This window comes from Euprymna scolopes, chromosome 32 (genome assembly GCF_053919585.1).
Source record: "Euprymna scolopes isolate OS-2025 chromosome 32, ASM5391958v1, whole genome shotgun sequence".
NCBI lineage: Eukaryota > Metazoa > Mollusca > Cephalopoda > Sepiida > Sepiolidae > Euprymna > Euprymna scolopes.
In genome coordinates this window covers 61,571,698-61,595,287 of record NC_136513.1, presented here as the reverse complement: position 1 = coordinate 61,595,287, position 23,590 = coordinate 61,571,698, and the positions used below count along the sequence as shown (strand labels likewise).

At 33.2% G+C, this 23,590-nt stretch overlaps 1 protein-coding gene across 2 annotated transcripts in view; it reads left to right on the top strand.

Moving 5' to 3' along the window:
• LOC145256383 (uncharacterized) overlaps positions 1-23,590 on the top strand; it is a 1,175,042-nt gene that overhangs the window by 39,449 nt on the left and 1,112,003 nt on the right. The window contains exon 3 of one of the 2 annotated variants that reach the window (XM_080115219.1): positions 15,474-15,548. The exons of the other annotated variant lie outside the window; for it this stretch is intronic. The gene's annotated coding sequence lies outside the window, so the exon portion shown is untranslated. The remainder of the gene's footprint in view (positions 1-15,473; positions 15,549-23,590) is intronic. 2 annotated transcript variants of the gene reach the window in all.

Sequence of the window (23,590 nt, the reverse complement as noted above, 5' to 3'; positions counted from 1 at the left end):
TGGACAAAGCAGAACATCAAAGTAACTGCAATAGGTGGCAATACGCAAGCTTGCTGTGGAGCCGGAACTGTCAAAGTCCACACAGACTCTGGTGTGGCCGCAGAGATTAATGTGCTGGTGATGCGAGGGGATTTGCTGGGATTCGATGTACTGTTGGGATATGATGCTATTAAGGCACTGGGGGGAGTTGTTATCGGAAGAGATGGGACTGTGCGGTTTTTGGAAACCTCAGTGTATGCTGCAGTTCACATTGATCGGCCTGATTTTAAGGTGGACTACGACCCTCACCAAAAAGCATGGACTGCATCGTGGAAGTGGACAGAAGGAAGGGCGCCAACCGAACTCAAGAATAACATTGCAGAGTACTCGATACCCGACAAGGCCTGTAATGAATACGAGAAGGAGCTTGAGGCATGGATCCAAGATGGATGGCTGATCCCCTACCCCAACAAGCTGGGACCACCCAAGGGTCTGATTCCTTTAATGGCGGTAGTCCAGCATAACAAATCAAAAAAAAGTTTGTCCGGTGCTGGACTATCGTGAACTCAATAAATACATTGAGACGTACACTGCCGATGCTGACGGGTGCGCCAGCAAGCTGAGAGAATGGTGCCAGAAGGGCTCCAATGTGTCTATAGTAGACTTGCGGAAGGCTTATTTGCAGGTGCGAGTGGATGAGACATTGTGGCCATTCCAGATAGTGTGGTTCCGGGGTCAGAGATACTACCTTACTCGACTTGGCTTTGGGCTGAATGTGGCACTGCAAATCATGAAGACCATTTTAAATTCAGTGTTGTCCCAGGAAAAGACCACTGAGGATGCAACATCGGCCTATATTGACGATGTGTATGTCAATGAAGATATACAATCTGCGTCGCACGTCAGAGAAAAGTTAGCTCAATTCGGGTTGGAGTGCAAGGATCCTGAACGTCTGAGGGATGGAGCATGGGTATTAGGATTGGACGTCTGCGCAAAAGACGGTACCTTACGATGGAGGCGTGGCAGTGAGATTCCAAACATCTCTGATGTTATTACGCGGTGGACTATTTTTTCCTTGTGTGGGAAACTTATTGGTCACTTACAAGCGTGTGGTTGGCTCTGAGCAGCTGTGGGCATCATCAAACACAGGGCAAGTTTAGTAACTACAGGTTGGGATGATGTATCTGATGATGCTCTTCTAACTCTGATGACGACGGAAACTCTAGAGAGAGTTGACAAGGAGGACCCTGCCCGTGGAGAATGGTGTGTCGATGGGGACACTGTGAATGTGTGGGTTGACGCTAGTTCTTTGGTATTGGGAGTGTTATTGGAGCAACGTGGAAACATAATTGAAGACGCATGCTGGCTGCGACCCGTGAACGATGCTCAACACATCAAACTGGCGGAACTGGATGCTGTTGTGAAGGGTTTAAATCTGGCACTGCAATGGCAGTCAAAGAAGTTGCACTTGTACACGGATTCTCTCTGCGTCTACTACTGGGTGTCCGACACTCTTTCAGGATGAACAAGAGTCCGCACTAAGGCAGCTAGTGAGATGTTAATCCGGCAGAGGCTAAACACCCTGAAGAGTCTGGTATCAGAGTATGACCTGTCGGTGAGTGTAACACTTGTGGCATCACACTGTAATCATGCAGACCAACTAACCCATGTGCCTCACAAATGGTATGAAGCTGTGAAGACAGGCGTGGAGTTCACTGCTCGATCTTGCACAGTTGGTGCGATTAGCTCATGCCAAATACAAAGAATTCATGTGCAGAGTCGACATCCAGGTATCAAAAGAACTCTGTATTTTGCGAGACGTGTGGACCCGGCAGTGACAAGGGCAGATGTCAGGCAGATCATCAAGCACTGTGAGGCATGCCAGTCTATCGATCCTGCACCTGAGCAATGGCAGAAGCGGCGATTGGAGGTTGAGCATGTGTGGCAACAAGTAGCGATGGATATTACCCATTACAGTGGTAAGTCCTTTCTAATCCTTATCGACTGTGGACCCACTCGTTTTGCGGTGTGGCGGCAAATGATCAGGCAGGACTCAGCGAATGTTGTCCGCCAACTGTCATCTATCTTTTCTGAGCGAGGTGCACCGGAAGAGATACTGATGGACAACAATGCTGCTTTTTGTAGCCACCAAGTTCGGCAGTTGTTGAATGAGTGGGGTGTCCGACTACAACTGCGATGTGCTCATGTGCTATCAGGGAATGGCATTGCTGAGAGGAGCCATCGCAGCATCAAGAGAATTGCTGCTAGAAAGCAATGCACCATTACATAGGCCACGTATTGGTATAACATCACACCAAAGGATGGGAAGACACTAACAACAGCACCAGCCAATGCCATACATACATACCGTGTTAGGATAAAGGGCATTGACACTGTCTAGCCAATCGACGAGGAGAGTCATGACAAATACAAGGTAGGGAATCCAGTTTGGGTAAGACCCCCTGGAAACCGGTGCACCACCAAGTTCAAGTGAGGACGAATATCTGGAGTGGTCAGCCAGCAGTCGGTCCTTGTTGATGGAACCCCACGCTATGTGCGCGATCTTCGCCCAGCTAGTGAAGTACATCCCACAACTACAGAGAGCGATGAATCATCAGATGATGAGCTGCTGATAAGTGAGGTCACCGAGCAAGAGAGTGGTAGTTGTAGTTTGTCTGATCAGGCAGGATCAGAACCAGAACCAGAACCACATCCAGAACCAGAACCTGAATCCGAGATTGTAAATACCACCCTTCGCAGAAGCCAGTGAACTAAGAGGCCACCCCCGGAGTGCACTCTATGTGATCATCAGATCAGGGGGGAGTGTAGTACTTACCAACAAAACAAACGCCCACGTGTTTGTGCCTTGTGTAGGCATGCGCGACAATAAAACTTGGGTTTTTATAAGCAGAAGTCTTGAGGGAGTGGTATAAAAGGCAGGTCGAGTGAGAAGGTTGTTGTTGTTGTCATTGGACGTTACAGTGACGCGTGCGCTAGCAGTTGATTAAGAAGTTGTTTTTTTTGTGTCAAGTCGTGCACCTCGGTGAAGGTGAAGGTCATATAAGTTGTGCACCTCGGTGAAGGTGAAGGTCATAATACCAGCTAAAAAGTGAGATGATTTATACTCCAAGGCCTGAACCTAATCGTCATAATCCTTAAGATTCATTACCTTTATTGCTATTGCTTATTTCGTAATAATGTTTTTCTTAGAAATTCCTAATACTGATATTCAACATATTCTTGAGGAAGCACGGAAAATTGTGTTTATAATGTTGTAAGCCTTTGAATGTCAAACAGAATACTTTAACTTTTTAAAACTAATTTAGAAGTATAAGATAATGAAAATATTACAGATGTGCCAAATTTTCAAAATTTATCACATTCTGATAGAGCATCCAATCATACAGATGACTATTATACATGCAATCGTGTTCCCAAGCTAATCAAAAACCTTGATTCCAACCAAGCAACTGTCCTTGATGGCATTCAAATTATAGTGCTGAAAAAGCTTCAACCAGAACTTACAAAGCTGTTTAAGCATTGTCTTAAGGAGAGCTGATTCCCAACACCCTGGAAAACCTCATCAGTATGCTCCATATCTAAAAATTCAGGTGCTCAGTCATCTTCCTCTCAATACAGACCAATAAGTTTCCTGTGTTTTATGAGCAAATTACTGGAATTTGTTAAACAGGGAAGTAGTCAACCACCTCAGGAAAAGTAACCTCCTCTGTGACATGCAATATGGTTTCTGTTCTGCTAGATCTACAGCAGATGTGTTAACAATTATATCTCATAGGATTAGCGAATCTCTCGACAGAGGCTCTCTTTCTAGAGCAATTACTCTTGACATATCAAAGGCTTTTGATAGTGTATGGCATAAAGGTTTACTTCACAAGACATGTTTACAGAACGTGCTGGATGCCAATGGCGATTATTTCAAAGACTAAATATAGTTTTTTTTTCTTTAACATTTTGAATTACCTTGTAAAATTGATTCTGTTGCTGGCATCTCCATTAGGTGTCGATATCTGGAAGCTGCTGAAGAAACTGATAAATCCGATTACCTAAAAAAATCTGAGGATGAAAATGATAAGAAAGTTGAGCATTCTGTTAACCCTGATAATCAAAACAAAGTTCTTTATGCAGTTGTAAATATTGAAAGAGTTGATAAGTCTACTGATTATGAGAAAAGTTTCTCTGTGAGGATAAAGGCGATGAGATAATTGTTTAGAAGATTTTTCCTGAGGAGGAACGCTGTGAAAGAACTAACAAGTTTTTCCATTCTCAGGAACAGTTTTTTTTTTTTCATAGCCAATATGTCAGCATGTTTACCTATGTCCGATAACTTTTTGTAAAACTTGAGCATAACATTCATTACAGGATTTTTTTGCTGCTGGGTTGTTGGAGAATTGTAACAGCATTTGATTTCCTTGCTTTTGAAAATAAAAAAAAATAAAAAAAACACACACACACACAAGTAAGCTGTGAAAAATATACTGTTTAATTGATAAGAGAGGAAGATTATTAATGTCAGAAAACAAACGAATTACTTCCCTTGAATGAAGACAGGAAGTAAAGACTATTGAGAGAAGAGATTGCAGTCGATCAACAGGCAAAAATCACTGCTCACACAAATTCTCCCAACTGATTTTGCCACTTCTTGCAAACGTTAAATGATTTTCCTATCCTTTCCCACTGACAAGTGACCTGTTTTTATAAGGCACGCGCACGTGATCTTGAAAGAATCCGTTCACTACAAAACGTCACAGCCGCCATGATGGACTCTTTCTTTCTCGACATGTGTGACTCACAGGACAGACAGACACGAGGACGTTTGTACAGTAAGCCATTTTCCCCACACTCCCCCCTGATCTCATGATCACAGAGATGGCAAGGGGGTGGTGATCGTCTTCGCCAGGTGCTTCTTCGAGGGGGGACGATACACGCCTCATCTTCACTTGTGCTTTCATCTGTGTTCTGAGGGTCAAGCATCTCTGTCTCTTCTGGGAGGCTACTACTCTCTATGTCTTCTGGGAGGCTACTAATCTCCGAGTCACTGTCTGATGGTGGTGCTGCAATCCAGAGCAATGCTTCGCTAGGTTCTGACTCTGATTCACTCATGTTGTCTAGTGATGGTTGCGTTACTAACCATATATCTTTAACATGACGGGGCATGCTGTTGATCTGCACTGCTTGTGGGCTGATTATTTCAGTGACTCGCCTGACTCCATATCTTGTCGTGCATTTGCCTCATGGGTTTTTGATCCACACAACATCCCCTTGCCTCACTCTCTCTCTGGCTACTTCCAGTTCATCTCTATACCCTTCACACTAACGTGATACCGATGCAATGTATCAGCCGGTGCCGTAGAGGGCGAAACATCATCTTTAAGGGTAACATTACCTTAAACACTGTGCAGCCTGATCGAGCTGTGATTGTTTTGATGGTTCGATGATTTCGTTCAATGATCCCATTTTCACTAGGTACATGCGCGCATCGAAACCTCAGATGTATTCCCCAGCTGTCGCTAAACTTCCTAAACTGCTCACTGGTAAATGCAGCACCATTGTCAAGCAATATCTCTGTTGGAGGTCCACGTTTAAGGAAAATATTGTTTAGTTGACGGACAATAGTGACTGTATCTTGTTGACGCAGAATACGCCATATGGCAAACCTAACCGCAATCAATGAGAGTCAGGAAATCCTCACCATTGTGGTGAGTAAGGTCTATCGCTAGCCGGCCCTAGTGGCTCCTAACTTCCAATCTCCCCTTTTCCCACTGGTGCTACCAGATCAGGCTGTCTACTGACTTCCTGAGATGAAATGTTGTTTTTTTTTCTATTCCCTTTTGCAAAACTTAGTCATGTTCTGCAAAAACAAAAACAACATTCTCCTCCTCCCCCCCCCCGTTTTCTTTTTCCTCCACCTCCTCATTTTTTTTTTTTTGCCTAGTCGGTAGGGCGACAGAACATACCGACTGCCCCCCTGCAGAGGGTAAAAATCCTTCAATGGGACCACCAGTTGACCGTTGGTGGCAACCCATAATGCATTAAGAACGGGATCCTGGTGGTTGAGTGGAACATGCCTAGGAAATAATAACATGATACTACAACACACCACTTTGGCCCTTACTAGGCTAGACGGGAGGTTGGATAGGCCCGATCCAATCAATCGGTTGGTCATGACAAGCACTAATTCAGACAGTCCAAACAAAAACACACTAACACTCAACATAAACAATAAACTGAGTTAATAAGCGATGGCTGAAGGGTCAATCAAGCTGGGAAAAAGGTAGCCATCAGGAATAATAAAAATACAGGGAAATCCCATACTTGGGTGGGCATAACCATATATTGTGAATGCTTGGAAACCTCCCCATGTTTGAGTATACCAGCTATGTAGCCCTGGAGAACCGAGGCGAATGGGATTTACCCCCTCACAGTTCTTCCCCATAAGGGGCTCTGAGGAGTGTGGGGAGCATGGCTGATGAATTTTTCAAAAATTACTATGAACACAAAAAAATCCAAGAGACCACACACAGAAATTGACTCTGACAGCGACAATGAAGATACAAACTTTCCAAGATTCATCGTGCTAGAAGCAACGTCTAATATACCGTTAACTAAAATGTCACCCTTCACTATCCAAAAGGTCATATCAAGCAAAATAATACCCAAAAATGTCAAAAAATTAAGGAATGGTACCATATTGGTAGAAGTACAAAATAAAAAACAGGCCAAAACTCTACTTCAACTACAAAAATTGCATGAAACGAACATCAAAGCTTATCGACACCAAACACTAAACTACTCCAAAGGAGTCGTAAAAAAACAGGAAATCTCCGTCTGCACAACAGAAGAAATCAAAACAGAACTAAAAAAACCAAGGGGTCACAGATGTAAAAAGAATCACATTTAAAAAAAAAGGAGAGGTAATATGTACAAACACTTATATACTAACATTCAATTATCCTCAAATACCAGAGACCATCAATATAGGTTATGAAAGAATGAAAATAGAACAATACATTCCAAAACCTTTACAATGCTACAACTGCCAAAAGTTTGGGCATAATAAAGACCAATGTCTAAGATTCTTCACATGTGGAAACTGCAGTGAAAAAGTCCCAGACCACGATGAAGAAGACTGTCCAAATAAAACCAAATGCACAAACTGTCAAGAAGAGCACCACTCTCACTCAAAACAGTGCAAGATATATAAGCAAGAGAAGGAAATAATAACAATCAAATATCAAAAAAACATAGCCTTCCAAGAAGCCTGCAAAGAAGTCACAAATCACACCAAAAACTCATATGCTACAATAACCCAACAAGCAAACAAAATGTACAACTACAATGAACTAAACCTTGCTCCAGAAATTGCAAATCTAGCAAAAGAACTAAAGAACATACTTGAAGAATTAAAATCCTTTTTATCAGAACTGAAAATAAATTTTAACAGCCAAATAAAAGTCAGAAACAAACAACCCAGTATAAAAGAAAACAAAACAAAGGAAATCAGAAAAACTTCCATCAATATTGAGGAATCAATCTCTAAAGAAATGAAACCTCCTCAATTACCAAAACGTGAAAGATCCAAGTCACTAATAAGGACAAAAACAGATGTTAAAAATAAACACACAACAACAGGAAAAATGGAAATAGAACAGAACAACAAAAAAACTACCCCCCAAAAACAAAATGACAAACAAAAAACAGAATTAGTATTAATTGAAAATGAAAATAAATTTGAACTAGTTGAAACTGATAGCCAAGAAAGACAGTCAAGACAAAGTAAATCTAAAAGTCCCAGACCAAAACCCCAAAAAAAGCCTCTCACCAGAAACAAGAAACAGACCATCCACTTCCAAAGCGATGGAAATTGATGTAGGATAAAAACCACTACAGAAATCAGACAGATTTAAAAAGAAAAGCAAAATTGAAAACCTCACAAAACACAACAAAACAACATTTCTACGATGGAATTGTAGAGGACTAAGATCTAACCATGAAGAAATGCTAGAGATCATCAACAAAACGGCAATCTGTCTACAAGAAACGCTACTCAAAGAAAACCACGGCTATAAATACAAAGAATATAATATGTATGACAAAACAAGCACATCAACAACAAATAGACCAATTGGAGGAGTATCTATACTAATTAAAAAAACTATACCTCACACAACCCTCCAATTAAACACTGAACTTCAAGCAATAGCAGTAACAGCTAATCTATACCGGAAAATAACAATATGCTCAATATACATTCCACCAAATCGGCAAATAACCAAAAAAGAAATAGATATACTAATCAAACAACTACCACCCCCTTACATAATAATGGGAGATTTTAATGCACACAGCAATCATTGGGGAAATAAGCGAAATAATAATAAAGGTAATATAATAAACGAAATATCATCAACAAACTTATGCATATTAAATAATGGCAAGAATACCTACATGCACCCAGCCAATGGATCCATGTCTGCAATAGACCTATCAATTTTTACCCCATCCATCTATATAGACTTTCAGTGGGATGTACTAACATGGAAGTGATCACTACCCTATTCTACTAGAAAGTAATAAAAAAATACCAGAAGAAAAAACTCAAAAATGGAAATTACACAAAGCTGACTGGGAAACATTTGCCAACCTATGCAAAACAGAAATAAATAAAAACATTTAAAAAAAAGAAAAACCACTAAAACATTTTACACAAACATTAAACAATATTGCCATCAAAACAATACCTAAAACTTCAACATACCCCACCAGAAAAACAAATCCCTGGTTTAATGAAACATGCAAAAAAGCTGTCAAAGAAAGGGAAAACACACTTAAAAAGTTCAAACAAAACCCTACAGCAACTAACTTACAAAAATACAGAGAGATGCGCGCCAAAGCAAGATATACCATAAAACAGAGTAAAAAAACTTCCTGGAGAAACTACATTTCACAACTAAATAACCAAACACCAACTAAAAAAGCATGGAATATAATAAGAAAAATTGCAGGAAAAGAAACACAGAACACCATAAACTACTTGACTAAAACTGATGGAACGAAATGCATAAACCAAAAAGAAATAACTAATTTATTAGCTGAAGAATTCTACAAAAATTCATCAAATAAACAGTATTCAGCATCATTTCAAATTTACAAAGAAACGTCAGAAAAAGAAAAACTTAATTTTACAACTAGTAACAACGAAATATATAACATACCATTCAGCATAAAAGAATTGAAAAGAGCAATAAACAAAAGCAGAAATACGACTCCGGGCCCAGATGACATACATTACCAATTCCTAAAGAAATTACCAAAAACATCAAAATACTACTTAACATATATAATAAAATATGGGAAACTGGAGACATACCAGAATCCTGGTTTGAATCCACCATTATACCAATTGTCAAACCGAATAAAAACCCAGCTAACCCTACTAGTTACAGGCCTATAGCCCTAACCAGCTGTCTTTCCAAAACTGGAAAGAATGATCAACTACCGCTTAATGTGGTACCTGGAAAAAAAACAATCTTCTATCGAAATACCAGAGTGGATATCGACAAAAACAAAGTATGAATGATCAAATAGTACGACTGGAATCCTTCATTCGAGACGGTTTTGTGCGTGGACACCATGTGGTGGCTGTCTTTTTTGACATCCAAAAGGCATACGACACAGCATGGAGATATGGAATTTCAAAAGATATCCATAATATGGGGATAAGAGGAAATATGGCAAAGTTCATACATAACTTCTTATCTCACAGATATTATAAAGTGCGACAAGGAAATACACTATCAGACCAATATGAACAAGAAACAGGAGTACCACAGGGGAGTGTATTATCCATCACATTATTCCTAGTAAAAATGAATGAAATAGTACAAGCGGTCGACACAGGATTCGAAAAGTCATTATTTGTAGATGACTTTTCAATTGCCTATTCTGCTCAAAATATGTCTACAATAGAAAAAAAAAATACAACATTGTTTGAACAAAATAGAAAAATGGATTGACAAAAATGGATTCAAATTAGCCAAAGATAAAACTGTTTGTGTCCATTTCTGTAGAAAGAAAAAATATCATCCAGACCCACAACTACAAATACAGGGAAATCCAATCCCAGTAGTACAACACACAAAATTTTTAGGTGCCATACTAGACAATAAACTAAACTTTAATGCACATATCAACGATCTAAAGCAAAGATGCCTAAAAGCATTAAAAATCTTAAAAATAATATCTAAAACAAACTGGGGAGCAGATCAAGACACAACGCTAAAAATATATCATGCACATATTCGATCAAAATTAAATTATGGATGCATCATATACAGCTCTACCTGTAAATCTTATCTCCAAAAATTAAAAACTATACAAAACCAAGGATTAAGACTTAGTCTGGGAGCATACCGAACATCACCCATGGAAAGCCTATACATAGAAGCCAAAGAACCTCCTCTACATTTAAGATGGTAGAAATTAACACTACAATATGCAATAAAACTACAAAGTAATCCAAACAATCCAACATATGAAAAAACTTTCAACCTGCAATATACAAACTTCTATACCAGCAAACCAAAAAACATACCCTCCTTTGGACATCATATCAAAAACACAATAACTCAAATTAATAAAGAACCTAATATCATAATCGCACACACAGTAAGTAACAGACCACCATGGACCTTAAAAAATCCAAAAACTGATCTAACCCTCACTAAATACAAGAAAAATAATACAAACAACTTAATAAATAGAAGCCACTTTGGTGAGCTTAGAGAAAAATATTTAGAATACAAAGAAATATACACAGATGGATCCAAAACAACAAAAGGAACAAGTGCAGCATGTACCGATGGACAGATCCATCTCCAAACAAGACTTCCCATTGATGCATCAATATATACAGCGGAACTACAAGCAATCAAAATGGCACTTGAACTTATAAAAAACAATAATGGGAAAAAGTTTATTATATACATTGACTCTTTGTCATGCATCTTAGCTCTAAAACGAGAAGAACTCGAACACCCTTACATAATCGACATAATGAATGAATACAATGAAATTAGCGAAAAAGGGAAAAAGATTATCCTAGCCTGGATACCAAGCCATGTTGGTATACCAGGCAATGAAAAAGTTGATAAACTAGCCAAAGAAGCTATATATCAAAATATAAGAAACATCAAAATACCATACACAGATTTCAAAAAAAAAAATAATAGAATACAACAAAATTAAGTGGCAAGCAGAATGGGATAGATGCACCCAAAATAAATTGCATGAACACCAACCTACAATCAAAAAACAAAATAGTAATGAAAGGACGAAAAGAAAACATCGTTCTAAACAGAATTAGACTTGGACACACCAAACTAACACATTCACACTTAATTGAAGCAACAGAAAAACCGAAATGCACATTCTGTAATCAACAAATGACAATAAAACATATATTAACAGAATGCCGGAAATACAAATCTACTAGAGACAAATATTATACAGCAAATGAAATCAAAGAACTGTTTCATAAGGTAACACCACACCAGATTATCAAGTATTTAAAAAAAAATACAACTTTTCAAATTATTATAAATAATGCTGATAAAACTCTGAAAGCAACCAAAAGTTTAAAAACACAAAACAATATAATAATTAAAAATTTGTATAAACCAAAATTAAAAAACAAACAAAAAAACTATCTAAAATCAATCAATGGGTTGGCATTAAATGACCCACAGTGGTTGATATGCTGTAAAACACCAATAAACCAACCAACCAACCCCTTTTCCCAGCGAACGGGTGCTGGATCAATGGACTGTCATTCCACACAGTTTTTGACCACTTCCATGACGTCTACCCTTTGCACTCCTGGTTCAACCAACTTAGCAAAATATAGGGTCTGCTTGACTCCAGGATGCCTGCCTTGTTGGTGGATTTCCTTAATCCAATTAGATTGACCAGGGATCATAGATACGGCACAGGGATATTGCGTAGGTTCAACAGTTCTTTTTATGGCATCAAGCCATCTTTGAGGTATCCTTGTTAAACAATTTGCCTTGTTTATGCTGGATCTGACCAGGTACACTTCCATTGATAGTGCATATTCGTTTACCAGACTCATGATCGTGTTGACCCACCGATGGATGAGCATCTCGCTCGTTGCTTTGATTCGCACTCAAGCCTGTCCGGTAAGAGTGTCTGAAATCCACTTATAGACGCAAACAGAATCTGTGAATAGCCGCAGGGTGGTTGTCTTCCAAAGGATTTCTTGATCACTGCATCGAGTTCTGCCAGGTTTATGATTTGGAAGTCCTTTTCTGGGTGCAACGAGCAAGCGTCTTCCACTACAGCTCCATCATGGACTAACAACACGCCAATGGCAAGAGAGCTTGCATCAACCCATACACTACGGTCCTGGCTGTCAACACACCATCTGCCCCGTGCTGGATCTTCTTTGTGCTCTCTGGTGAGGACCTCTCTCACCATTGTATTGAGAGGGGCATCATAAATTTTGTCATCCCATCCAGTGGTGATGGCAGAGGCTCTCCGTTTGATGAATGCCACTGCAATACAAAGCCAGCCACCCACAAGAAGGTGTCAAACCAACTTTCCGCACAATGAAAATATGTTTCGTCGCATGAAAATACAGGGCATACCTGGGATTTCATTGCCTCGTTTCCAACACAGAACATTAATTTCTTCCCAGACCTGAAAACCGAGTAATCTTGCACCATCCTGTAGCCTTTCTGGTTCCTTGCTGAGAAGACCAAAGTTGTGAAGATGTTCTTTTACGCACATTGCAGGCACAATTTCTTCATCCACATACACATCGTCAATATATGCAGATGTTGCCAGCTGAATGCGCTCATCCTTAGTCAATATAGCATCAACAATCCTTTGCATAATTAAGTCCAAATCCCATGCGGGTTAAGCAATACCTTTCTCCCTTGATGAGCACTGTTTAATAGGGCCATAGTGACTGATGTACATGCACTTGAAGGTATGCTTTACAAAGATCCAGCACAGATACATTAGATCCTGCTTGCCGCCATTCCCTCAACTTCTCGGTACATACATCCGCACGGGCTGTAAAAGGATTTACATGCTTGTTTGGTTCCCGATAGTCGATTACTGGCCTCACGTTCTGTTTATTATGCTGGATAACTGCCATTAACGGGATCAGACACATTGGGGGTCCCAATTCCTTCTCTGGATAGGAAACTAGCCATTCATTTTTTATCCAAGTCTGTAGTTCGTTATCATATTCTCCCACAAGCTTCAGGGGGAATTTTATATTCCGGAACCCTATTGTACAACTTCCCGGGTGGCTGCTCATCTGACCGTTTCCAAGAAACTGTCCAAAACCTCGTACACTGGTCGAATTCCGCATGAAAGTCAGGCTGTTCCAGTTTCATGGATGCACCCAGAGCAAGGCAGGCATTAGAGAAATGTGTGTTACCCTCACCATCAATACAGACACCACCCAATTCTTTGATAACGTCCATTCCTAACAGCAGGTCATAACCAAGAAGGTCCTCGCTCACAACCCGGGTTCATACGGTTATTGTAGGCCCATCACCGACATGTGTACGAATGACACTAACACCACAAGAGTCTAGCGTGCCCCCGTCGACTGTCAGTACTGGAATTCTCTTCTTGTCCCATGCGTCAAAGCATGCCTTGCACACGAGAGTCTGCGTGCACCCTGTGTCTATGAGCACAAAGCGTTCACACCCGTTCACGCACACTCTCACTGCGGGTAGCGCCCTATTTGTCAGTGGTCTGGGGAGAATACTGGCGCTATAGTTTACTCCCCTTGTTTGCTTCCCGGACAACTCCTTGCTACGTGACCTAGCTTGCTGCACCGGTAGCAACGCATGCGTCTTGGCGTTTCCTGAGCAGATGTGTCCTTTACACTGCTTTGGCTTCGGCAGTCCCTTGAAAAGTGGTTTGGCCCGTCACATTTATAACAGATGCCATCTTCTAACGGAGTAGATGCTTCTGCAGCTGCTAGCACTGGCTTCACATCTTTTTCTTTTAAAATATTGTGGGCTCTAGCCAACAATTCCTGAAGCCCAATCTCGCTAAGCCTTGACGACGCTCATAGCAGTCAGCTGGTGTTGTCTGGGAGTCCTGTGAGAAAAGCACAACTTAATATGCAAATGGCGCAGCTAATCTCTTTAAATCCGCCATGTAGATGTCCACTGTCTCATCCAACCCAAGCTGCCGTTCGGTGAACTGTCTCCAGGCAATAAAAGGGTCCATAGCCAAAGGCCAGAGTTGGTTCATCTCCGAGCTGTTGATAAACAAAGTATGCCTCTTGGTCAGCCTCAATGAGATGACAAGCGTGGGATCTTTTATTTTGCAAAGCCGGCAGACAAGCTCAGCTTTTTCTCACCACTCAAATACCGAGGGTCCGGCGGAGGAGCCGTTGAACTCCAGTATCAATCTCAGATCAAACTTGTCCATTGCAAAAAATAGGCCATCAACAAGCAAAAATCACTGCTCACACAAATTCCTCCAACTGATTTTACCACTGCTCAAACGTCAAATAATTTCTCCTATTCTTTCCCACGACAAGTGATCTGTTTTTATAAGGCACACGCACGTGATCTCGCGAGACTTTGTTCACTACAAAATGTAACGGCCACCATGATGGACTATTTCTTTCTCAATGCGTGCAACTCAGAGGACAGACAGACACGAGGACGTTTGTACAGTAAGCCATTTTCCCCACAGAGATGCGTACAGTTTAGGAAAAGATATGAACCGGTAAATGTCTGTGGAGGAATGAATAAGATTTATTAAGAGTTTTAATCTTTATTTATATTAAAATTATTGAATATAAATAATTTTCAAAACTTTCATATGAAGATCTATTAAGAATTAAAAAAATAAGAAATGATCTTTCATTCGATAGTTTAAATGCTTCTAAATTCCTTTCAAATTTCAAAGGGTCACAAACTAATTAATTTTTTTCAAATTTTGTTAATTGCAAAATATTAAAATGCCTGATCTGTGAACGAAGAAACTAAAATGAATTCTAATATATTTAATTTTAAAAAAGGTTTGTTTTAGAAAATGTTGATCATCTAATGTAGATGCAACATCTTCATTACTAATCCTGAAAACACAACTGATGACACCATTTTCATCTTGTGAATCACTTTTGTGATGATGATGGAAAGGGAGAATGAGTATTGGAAATCTAGAGCGACTTGTTATCACTCACTCCAGGAAAAACCATCTGTTTTTATCAACAGGGTGAGGTTGACCTCAAAACAAACCATTATCATCATCATCGTCACATCTTTTACTAAACTTTCCTGCAGATAGTGAAATTAAAGATTTTTTTTATGTCATTAGTTTTAAACATAACTTCGAGATGATGATGATATTATTATTATTATTATTATTATTATTATTATTATTATTATTTGTTTTCTTTTTTTTTGAATTTCCTGCAGAGTTTGGTTCCTGAAAATAGTATTTGTGTCGATGGCCTTTCATTGCAAAACCGAACCTGGCTTTATAATTGTTCGGTAAGTTTTCAAAGAGAACAATACCCTCCTTTCTCTTGTTTTGCATGCAAACATCCCATCTCCTCATTTAGTATGGTGTGAACACCTTGTTCAAGGATGTTTTGTAGCGTTTAGTATCGTTTCCAAGATTAGAATCTATTTAACTGGGAGAGAAGGGTCAATTAATCTTAGCATTTAACTCCTAACAATAGTATTCATGCATAAATATCTTTCTTTGTTGGCACATAAGAGCATCCATCATTCAAACAACTTGTTTTTTTTTTCATTTTCACTTTTTATTATAAGTAAATAAACTTTTTATTATTTATTTTTATTTTTCACTTATTATTATTGTAATAATCGATGAGTTGGATTTGTTCTTGCATTGCGTTCCTTTGATTTTTGTCGACTCAAACAAAGAAATTGAAACAATCTATAAGTGTTTTCTTATTCGTCTACATTAATCATCCCTGGACAATATGCTTATCACTATGAAAGCTATTTTTTTTCAGCACTTTCTATTCTTATTAAAAAGGAGAAAGTTCTTCTGTTTACTCTACTTCCAACCCCCATCAACAATTCAAACTTTCTACAACACAATTCAGTTCTGTGTATGACCTTAAAGTATATACGGTGGTGAGGCTGTAATTTTTTACTTTGATGTTCACCTCTTAGTTGCCATTAATCCCAAATCCATTCTGACCTAGAGTGGTGGTAGTACCTTTCATTAGTGGAATCTGTTAAATAGAATCTAATGTTTGCAAACCATTAAAAAATATATCTGCTTACAAAAAAATTAATTTATATTTGCATCACAACTTTTACCAAAATTATTGAATTCGGCATTAAATGACACCAAAAGCATTAATACGCTGTAACACAATTGGTTGTTTTTCTTTGTTTTCTTTCATAACATATCAACACATGTTATGAAACAGAACTGAAGCGTTCTTGGTTTAGCACAACAAAATTAAAGAAATAAAAAAAAAAGAAAAAGGAATTTGTCTTTGCAAGCCAACAACCGCCGGGTTTGAGATCCCAACTGTCACCAACCTTTGTCTCTCTACCTCTCCCCGACCTAACCTATCAACTCCTTTTATACATGTCTCCCGCGTGATTTTGTGTGAGTTCCACCAAGACCGTCTTAAAAGACAAGACGAAGGCCACGGTTCCACCCGAGCACACCTTTTAAAACTATGGGCGCCATCTTGATTTCTCTCTCTCTCTCTCTTTCTCTCTCTCTCTCTTTTGCCCAACCTCGCCCGACACACACGCGGTAAGACTTCTGTTAATTGACCCCTCCCCCCTCTTTTTTTCCTTCTGCTAACTTTAAACAACAACAAGAAAAACAATTGTTTTATAGTGTCAATCCTTTTCAGGTTATTTAATGCCAAATCATTTTCAGGTTATTTAATACCAAATCCTTTTCAGGTTATTTAATACCAAATCCTTTTTAGGTTATTTAATACCAAATCCTTTTCAGGTTATTTAATACCAAATCCTTTTCAGGTTATTTAATACCAAATCCTTTTCAGGTTATTTAATACCAAATCATCTTCAGGTTATTTAATACCAAATCCTCTTCAGGTTATTTAATACCAAATCCTCTTCAGGTTATTTAATACCAAATCCTTTTCAGGTTATTTAATACCAAATCCTTTTCAGGTTATTTAATACCAAATCCTTTTCAGGTTATTTAATACCAAATCCTCTTCAGGTTATTTAATACCAAATCCTTTTCAGGTTATTTAATACCAAATCCTTTTCAGGTTATTTAATACTAAATCCTTTTCAGGTTATTTAATACCAAATCCTCTTCAGGTTATTTAATACCAAATCCAGGAATGTTGGAAAAAGTTTTTATACTTCAGCTCTTTATTCATGGTGTTTGGTTTGTTTTGGAAAGTTGTTTTTGTTTTTGATTTTGTAGAACATGATTGATTTTTGCAAAGGGAAAAGAAAAAAAAAACAATAACATCAATGTTTGATGCATTTTAGGCCTGTGCAGTCACACACACACACACACACACACACACACACACACACACACACACACACACACACACACACACACACACACACACGCAAATAAACGAACATTTATTCATTTCAATTTCCATGCGCATTTTGCACAAAAATAAGTTCTTCCAGCAACGGCACAATTTCAAATACGCCCATACACTTTTCTCACAACAAAAAAATTAAAATGAACATATTTCTGGCGGACGTAGTTGGCGACAGTATCATGTGACACAAGTGATCAATGAGAAAATTCAGAAGATTGTCTTTTTAACGCTTTTCCAAAAACCAAAATATCAGCAGTAGCACTCTTGTTTTTGGAGCCGGCCCAAAATGTATAAAAACGCATCAAACAGTCTTCTAGGGTGAATTCAATTAATTCAATTCATTTCGTTTATTCAGTCACTTCAGTTTTTTTCCTTTCTTCTTGCTTCAATGACACGCGAGAACATACCTCTTGTCTTCAAAACATTGTCGCTGCCGAAGCCGTCAACACCATGATTAACACACTCAAAACTCACTTATGCACACACGCATCCATTCCGCACATTTTCTAATTAATAACAACGAATTACTTTCCTCCCAAATTACTTTCCTCATGAGACTTTTAAGTAAGGTGAACTTCGCCAGATAAAGACAAACTTTAAAATAATCTCATTATTTTCACAAAGGACTTGACCTTCTAAACTCCTTGATTCCACGAAGGACTTTAATCTAACACTCTAATCATGACTTCGAAAGAACTTTCACGGATCGGACCTTTGTCCATTCACCTTGTTTTTGTTAAAAAATAAATGCGGTGCATTTAAAATCAGAAGGAGGCGTCGTTTTGTTTCATTCTTTTTTATATGATTTTGTTTGGGGCAAAGAGATTTAATTTTACTTCTGCACCGCTACAGGCCAGAAGGCCAATATTTTTGGCCATAAAATAAGGCAAACACATTCTTTATTATATTTTTAATAAATAGAAAAACAAACATTAAATCAATTAAATCAGGTTAAAACATCAACAGGAATTTGCTGATTCTAAATATGTCATTTGTTTGACTCAAAGAATAATGATTGACATCCAGAGTGCAGACAAACAGACACAAAGGCGCATAGAAGAGTTTTTGCCTGATATAAATACACACAAGAAAACACAAAATTGCCCGGATATAAATAGTTAAAAAATTTTGTTCTCATTTTGTGCATTTTATAATATTCATTTTTTATGTACTCATTGTTGATTGAGTGGAAAAGATCCTAAATAAAGTAATATTAATTATAAATTGATTTGTAATCACCATGAATGATTTAGGACGTCTGTGCACTCCTGCTCTAAGCTCTTATTAATGCTTCTATTCTTATTTTTACTTTTTATAATTTTTATCCTATAAAAATATGTTTTTATAGGATAAACATTATAAAATGAGAATTCAGAACCTACAGTAATGCTGCACCCCTTTGATTAAAAGGAAATATAATAATGCAAGTATTTTTTTACATAATAATAATAATAATAACAATAATAATAATAATAATAATAATAATAATAATTTTACATAAAATATATTAATGCAAGTATTTCTTTTACATAATAATAATAATTATACATAAAATATAATAATGCAAGTATTTCTTTTACATAATAATAACATTATAATAATAATTTTATATAAAATATAATAATGCAAGTATTTCTTTTACATAAAAATAGTAATAATTTTACATAAAATACATTAATTTTACATAAAGTATAATAATGCAAGTATTTCTTTTACATAAAAATAATAATAATTTTACATAAAATATAATAATTTTACATAAAATACAATAATGCAAGTATTTCTTTTACATAAAATAATAATAATTTTACATAAAATATAATAATGTAGGTATTTCTTTTACATAATAATAATAATAATAATAATTTAACATAAAATATAATAATGCAAGTATTTCTTTTTATATAAAATAATAATAATTTTACATCAAATATAATAATGCAAGTATTTCTTTTACATAAAAATAATAATAATTTTACATAAAATACATCAATTTTACATAAAATATAATAATGCAAGTATTTCTTTTACATAAAAATAATAATAATTTTACATAAAATATAATAATGAAAGTATTTCTTTTACATAATAATAATAATAATTTTACATAAAATACATTAATGCAAGTATTTCTTTTTATATAAAATAATAATAATAATTTTACATAAAATATAATAATGCAAGTATTTCTTTTACATAAAAATAATAATAATTTTACATAAAATACATTAATTTTACATAAAATATAATAATGGAAGTATTTCGTTTTCATAAAAATAATAATAATTTTACATAAAATATAATAATGCAAGTATTTCTTTTACATAAAAATAATAATAATTTTACATAAAATATAATAATGAAAGTATTTCTTTTACATAAAAACAATAATTTTACATAAAAATCATAATTTAAATAAAATATAATGATGTAAGTATTTCTTTTATATAAAAATAATAATTTTAAATAAATAAAATAATATTACATGAAATATAATAATGCAAGTATTTCTTTTACATAAAAATAATAATAATGTTACATAAAATATAATAATTTTACACAAAATATAATTATGCAAGTATTTCTTTTACATAAAAATAATAATTTTACATAAAATATAATAATCCAAGTATTTCTTTTACATAAAATATAATAATGCAAGTATTTCTTTTACATAAAAATAATAATTTTACATAAATATAATAATGCAAATATTTCTTTTACATAAAAATAATAATAATTTTATATAAAATATAATAATGCAAGTATTTCTTCTACATCAAAGTAATTATAATTTTATATAAAATATAATGATGCAAGTATCTCTTTTACATAAAAATAACAATAATAATAATAATTTTACATAAAATATAATAATGCAAGTATTTCTTTTACATAATATTAATAATAATAATAATAATAATTTTACATAAAATATAATAATGCAAGTATTTCTTTTACAAAAAATAATCATAATTTTACATAAAATATAATAATGCAAGTATTTCTTTTACATAATAATAATAATTGTACATAAAATATAATACTGCAAGTATCTCTTTTACATAATAATAACATTAATGATAATAATTTTACATAAAATATAATAATGCAAGTATATCTTTTACATAAAAATAGTAATAATTTTACATAAAATTCATTAATTTTACATAAAGTATAATAATGCAAGTATTTCTTTTACATAAAAATAATAATTATTTTACATAAAATATAATTATGCAAGTATTTCTTTTACATAATAATAATAATAATTTTACATAAAATACATTAATGCAAGTATTTCTTTTTATATAAAATAATAATAATAATTTTACATCAAATATAATAATGCAAGTATTTCTTTTACATAAAAATAATAATTGTACATAAAATACATTAATTTTACATAAAATATAATAATGCAAGTATTTCTTTTACATAAAAATAATAATAATGCAAGTATTTCTTTTTATATAAAATAATAATAATAATAATTTTACATCAAATATAATAATGCAAGTATTTCTTTAACATAAAAATAATAATAATTTTACATAAAATACATTAATTTTACATAAAATATAATAATGAAAGTATTTCTTTTACATAATAATAATAATAATTTTACATAAAATATAATAATTTTACATACATTATAATAATGCAAGTATTACTTTTACATAAAAATAATAATACTTTTACATAAAATATAATACTTTTAAATAAAATATAATAATGCAAGTATGTCTTTTACATAGAAATAATAATTTTACATAAAATATAATAATGTAAGTATTTCTTTTACATAAAAATAATAAGTTTACATAAAATATAATAATTTTACATAAAATATAATAATGCAAGAATTTCTTTTAAATAAAAATAATAATTTTACATAAAAATAATATTTTTAAATAAAATATAATAATGCAAGTATTTATTTTACATAAAAATAATAATTTTACATAAATATAATAATATTACATAAAATATAATAATGCAAGTATTTCTTTTACATGAAAATAATAATAATTTTACATAAAATATAATAATTTTAAACAAAATATAATTATGCAAGTATTTCTTTTACATAAAAATAATAATTTTACATAAAATATAATAATTCAAGTATTTCTTTTACATAAAATATAATAATGCAAGTATTTCTTTTACATAAAAATAATAATTTTACATAAAATATAATAATGCAAGTATTTCTTTTACATAAAATAATAATTTTATATAAAATATAATAATGCAAGTATTTCTTCTACATCAAAATAATTATAATTTTATATAAAATATAATAATGCAAGTATTTCTTTTACAAAAACAAAATAAATATAATAATAATTTTACATAAAATATAATAATGCAAGTATTTCTTTTACATAATATTTATAATAATAATAATTATACATATAATATAATAATGCAAGTATTTCTTTTACAAAAAATAATCATAATTTTACATAAAATATAATAATGCAAGTATTTCTTTTACATAATAATAATAATAATTTTACATAAAATATAATAATGCAAGTATCTCTTTTACATAATAATAACATTAATAATAATAATTTTACATAAAATATAATAATGCAAGTATATCTTTTACATAAAAATAGTAATAATTTTACATAAAATTCATTAATTTTACATAAAGTATAATAATGCAAGTATTTCTTTTACATAAAAATAATAATTACTTTACATAAAATATAATAATTTTACAAAAAATACAATAATGCAAGTATTTCTTTTACATAAAATAATAATAATTTTACATCAAATATAATAATGCAAGTATTTCTTTTACATAAAAATAATAATAATTTTATATAAAATATAATAATGCAAGTATTTCTTTTTATATAAAATAATAATAATAATAATTTTACATCAAATATAATAATGCAAGTATTTCTTTTACATAAAATTATAATAATTTTACATAAAATATAATAATGAAAGTATTTCTTTTACATACAAATAATAATTTTACATAAAATATAATAATTTTACATAAAATATAATAATGCAAGTATTTCTTTTACATAAAAATAATAATTGTACATAAAATATAATAATGCAAGTATTTCTTTTACATAAAATATAATAATGCAAATATTTCTTTTATATAAAACAATTACTTTTACATAAAATATAATAATGCAAGAATTTCTTTTACATAAAAATAATAATAATTTTATATAAAATATATTAATGCAAGAATTTCCTTTACATAAAAAAATAATAATAATTTTACATAAAATATAATAATTCAAGAATTTCTTTTACATAATATTAATAATAATAATAATAATTTTACATGAAATATAATAATGCAAGTATTTCTTTTACATAAAATAAAAATAATTTTACATAAAATATAATAATGCAAGTATTTCTTTTACATAATAATAATAATAATAATAATAATAATAATAATAATAATTTTACAGAAAATATAATAATGCAAGTATATCTTTTAAATACAAATAGTAATAATTTTACATAAAATACATTACTTTTACATAAAGTGTAATAATTCAAACATTTCTTTTACATAAACATAATAATAATTTTATATAAAATATAATAATTTTACATAAAATACAATAATGCAAGTATTTCTTTACATTAAATAATAATAAATTTACATAAAATATAATAATGCAAGTATTTCTTTTACATAATAATAATAATAATAATAATAATAATAATTTTACATAAAATACATTAATGCAAGTATTTCTTTTTATATAAAATAATAATAATAATTTTACATCACATATAATAATGCAAGTATTTCTTTTACATAAAAATAATAATAATTTTACACACAATACATTAATTTTACATAAAATATAATAATGCAAGTATTTCTTTTACATAAAAAAATAATAATTTTACATAAAATATTATAATGCAAGTATATCTTTTTATATAAAATAATAATAATAATTTTACATCAAATATAATAATGCAAGT